Genomic DNA, 4920 nt, shown 5'->3' with positions numbered 1-4920 from the left:
GGGCACCCTTCAGCTCCTCAGCCAGCTGCAGAACCTTTGTTGAGGGACAACAGTCCGCAGAGGCCAGTGGAACCAGAGCGCGACTTGCTTCGTCCACTTGCACCACAGCCTTAGAGCCTGGAGTGGAGATGTATGTGTTAACAGTGAAAAGTGATGAACTTCTATCTTCATCTCTATCTAATCTAATGCATCACCTTTTTTTCAGAGCAGATGGAGTTTGGGCACCAGAGTGGAATTTTCCACTCGCTTTCACTCCATTGATGTGTACATGAAAGGTAGTTGTCTGTGTTCAGTGTTGAAGTCCATGCTTGCTTATGTGAACAGCTTGGAGCTTAAACAGCACAGCCAGTGGGATCCCATTAAAGACTAACTGCTCGATTCACCACCATGGGTGAGAACACATTTCTTTTATTGGTGGATTTTCCATCGTGGTTAATTATGTCAGGGGAGGCCACACATACGGCAGAGCACATTGGCTTTATTGATGTCAATGTTCTGCTTTCATCTGTAATAAGACAAGACGGAAACACTACTTTTAAGCTACTGACTATTAAACTTTGAAGGAAATTATGTTAAACCTCCTGTATCTCCACCAGATGGCACTCTCTCTCCATTCTTTTAAACAGCTGAACTGAACCGGAGACCGCCCATCTAAGCTCAATTTTAGAACAGTTCAGACATGAGCCACTTTAAAGAGCTGCTCTGTGGGACCACCCTCAAAACAAACAGCCCTCCATACTTTAAAATAGTCCCGCCACATCTGGCACATCTGTGTTTGCAAAGACATTTCAAAGATGGATGGTCACAGAAAAAAAAAAAAGTATTCACTACTTCTGTAATTATGATTTACAGAGTATAGAGTAACAAAATGAATCTCTTAAATATATTAAAAACATTTGGAAAAGAATAAGTCTCAATAGTCCACCCTTACTGAAAGCCATCGAATAGGTCCATTACTTAAGCGCACTGTCTAATAACAGTAAAAGTCTAGTTTTGCCCGATCAGTTCTGGGCAGTGCTGATCCTGATCCTATTCCTAAATATTCCTGTTCTTTATTAACTGTACCAGGTTAGTTAGATTGAGGTTGGGGCTAAACTCTGTTGAAGTTGGTAGATCAACTGAGTTTGGAGTCATTAAATTCTTCTCAGAAATAAAATCTAAGAAATAGTTATTATTCTATTCTTGTATTTAATTTGTATTAAAAATATGAAAAATCCACAGCAGTCTGCACTTGTCTTAGACAATAAGAGGTCAGAGGACACGCCTGCAAAAAGATCAGTTTAAAAAGTTGGATTACAGAAATAATTTCTGTTTTTACACAAATAAAAGTGGAGATTTTTTTAAATACTGTTTTTTTTTTAAAGAAAATAAGAAAAATAAGAATAAGAAAATAACGGCCAGAATTGAGCAATTCTAATATTTAAAAAAGTTTTCATATATATATATATATATATATATATATATATATATATATATATATATATATATATATATATATATATATTGTTTTTGGCTGTAACAATGTTTTAAAGAAAATTGTAGGATTGTTTTCCTAGGAAAGTTTTGTAATTATGTCCCCAGGACCAAAATTGGGTAATCCCACAATTTACAGGATCAACCTCTGCACCACATTTACTATCAGCCAGATTCTCAACACATCAGTGACACTGACATGGTAGTGGTGTGTGTGGTGCTGGTATTCTGCAGTGTTTTTACATGTCACTACTAGGCTGAGAGTTCCCAAAATATCCAGTTCAGAGCAGCTCTGTGGTGATAACCTGACCACTGATGAAGGGTTACAGGATGAGTAAGACAAATTGTGTATATCAACAGATGGGGTACAGCTGCACACCAGCAAAGTGGAGCTACAATGTAAGTGTTTCTAATATAGTGGTCAGTTTCAAAGTGTAATTTGAGTTCAGAAGAGAAAGTAATAGTAAGCAGCTAATTTAAGACCTGCTTTTAGTCTGAACTGCGTTTATCAGTAATTAAACCAAATGGTGCATTAATAATAGCAAGTTACGTTTGCTAACATAAAAATCCAGAATTCAATAGTCACAATTTTCCATAAGGACATGCCCATGCATATATCTCAACCTTCTCAAGCTGTATCCAGATCTAATTAAAAATGGTTTAGGGAACAGTATGCTTACTATTGACCATCCATATTATCACTACATTAACTGCAGTACTGACTTCAAGTGTCTGTTGGCACAGTTTTACTCTTATAGTTATATAGTTACAGGTTTCTAAACTAAAAAGGCACAATTTGGACACCAAACATGTCTAGACTGATATGTTTCATCTGGATTAAATGTTCAAATGAGCTTTTTCACTGAAATTCAAGGACAATACAATTATAAATGGAATAAAGCAATTCCATACCTGAAACAAGTGAACTGTAAGTGAAATGTAACATCTTAACAATTGTTCAACAAAAGTCTCGAAATAAAAAAAGAACATTACTCCACATCTCGAGACGAAAAGTACATCAAAGCACCGAACCATGTTCCTACTAGGCCTGCTTTGATTTTCATTCGTAAAAAAAAGACTGCTGGTACATAAGAGAAGACGGCTCGATGCCTCCGAGGCTCAGGCCCTGTTAGAGAGATGTCAGAGGTAATGTCTGAACCATGAAGTAGACACTGCTCTCTCACCAGACCCTGCCCTCACACAAACCTGCTCCATTACATAAGAGAGGAAAAGCACTGCAGCACCACGCTGCACAGAAAACAACCCCATCGGTCAGAACTGCATGCCACAAAGTCACACAGTTCTCCTCTCCGCACTGTCCTGACCTCAAAGTGAAGTGCATTCACACCTCAGAGGGACTGCATTACACACAACCCTTCAGCAGAGTGAGGAATGTCACCCTTTAACCTTCAGGTGCTCGCTTATCTGAGAATATTTGACTTTATAACGCTTTACAATGTAAATGCGTGATTTCTGCCATTACATTAAAACCACCTGCCTAATACTGTGTAGGTTCCTCTCATGCCAACAAAACAGCCATGGACTCTACGAGGTCTGAAGGTGTCGTCTGGTACCTGGCACCAGAACCAATGTTAGCAACAGTTGTGAGGTGGGCGGAACCTCCATGAGCATCAATGAGCCTTGGGTGCCCATGACCCTGTCACAAGTTCACTGGTTGTCCCTCCATGGAGCACTTTTGGTAGGTACTGCCCACAGCATACTGGAACACTCCAGGCTCAGATTCACTTGTGTTTTTTTCCTGCTTTAAGAACTGACAGTTCACTTGCTGTCTAATATATTGATCAAGCTCTTAACAGGTGCCACTGGAACCATATGATCAATGCTTTTGCAATGGTTTTAATGTTATGGCTGATTCAAGTATACCTATGAACTAATGCATAGTGTCTGTCTTTCTCATCGGTGCAGGGCTGCATGTTAGTGTTCTGCTGTGACTTGGTGCTGCTGTAGTTGTGATAAGCCTAGCTGGCATAAAAGTGGCTCTTGAGTAGGACGCTTCTTGTACCTCAGGGGCCGGAGGGGAAACGCTACCGGAAAGAATTGGGAACATGGACAGACAGGGAAAGCAGGTCATACACATCCTTTAACTGGCTGTGCTCTGTATTTCACAAGAGCGTTAGTGATGACAGGATGTTGGATGATGATCACCACCCCACCCCATCATCCCCAATTCATTCCAAAAATACTGATGGAGCTCCTCCACCATCATTCCAGAGAACACAGCTCTTCCACTGCTCCACAGCTCCTCAATGCTGGGGGGCTTTATACCCCTCTAGACCACACCTGGCATTAGGCAGCATGGAGCCAATAGGGTCATGATGTTGATCTGCTCCAGAGAGTCCTGTTCTATTCAAATGAACACCATGCCAGAGAAACATATTTAGAACTTGGCCTGGACCCTCAGGTGTGAAAACCTCCTAAGAGTTTATGCACCGTGCTCTATTTCACGCTGTACACATCAATAAAAACGATCACTCAAAGAGAAAAAACAGAGGTGTGAGTCTTACCAGCTATAATATCATCCATTTGCTCCAAGGCTGCCTCCAGCATGGAACTGGCGTCTGAAGCCATGGTGATGAGCTACCTCGCCCGCTTCACTGCTCCGCTTTGCACTAAGAGACATTCAGAAAAATCCATGCAGCAATCAAAGAGCACTTCACTTTAAAGTCAAGATCAGAAACAAATAAAGAAAAAGAGTTTCTGGATCCACCCGGAGAAAAACAACAGCAGGCATGCATGGATTGTGTATTCACAGTGACTGTGCTGTGCATTCACACTGGAAGTGGTTTTGGTTTTAGGCTTTCCTCTCATTTTGCGGCAGCCACTCCCACCGTTGTTCGTATTTCGAGCCAGCTGCGGTGGAAGAGGGGCGGGGTATGTAGAAAAGTTATTTGCATAATCAATTTATTTCTAAGCTTCATTTCACTGTAGGAAATGTTGTGTTTGTTGTTTTAAATAGTAATGCTTTTCCTTTTTTTTAGACTTAATATGTCAAAAACATGGCTGGTGTAGTGGATAACCCTCTTCCTGTGGCAGAATGGGGCTCGATTTCCTAACTGGACAAGCTGCACCAATAAGAGTTCTCCTACCTGTGTAACATGATTCACATGTAGGAGCTCTGGATAAGAGCTCAGATAAATAATGTAAATATGCATCAATATAAAACAAAACAGGCCTGGTTTCTTGGGTTATATCTAGTCTAGAGTTTCCCTGTAGACTCATAAAAGCCTTTATCATTAATAGTAGAGTACAGGAATACAAACATACATTAATAAAGTAAACTGTCTTCGTGTATGTGTTGTCTTAATTTTGTCATTTTCATCTCCAGTGCTCTCCTTGAGGAAGCCTTAGTAAGAAGGCTATTTGCACATTAGAGGCAAAAGAAAAGAAGCACTTCAGTCACAAACTGCTAATCAGCAGGTGCTCTTA

The sequence above is a fragment of the Salminus brasiliensis genome, chromosome 13, assembly GCF_030463535.1.
Source record: "Salminus brasiliensis chromosome 13, fSalBra1.hap2, whole genome shotgun sequence".
NCBI classification, from domain to species: domain Eukaryota; kingdom Metazoa; phylum Chordata; class Actinopteri; order Characiformes; family Bryconidae; genus Salminus; species Salminus brasiliensis.
This window is presented reverse-complemented; position numbering follows the sequence as displayed.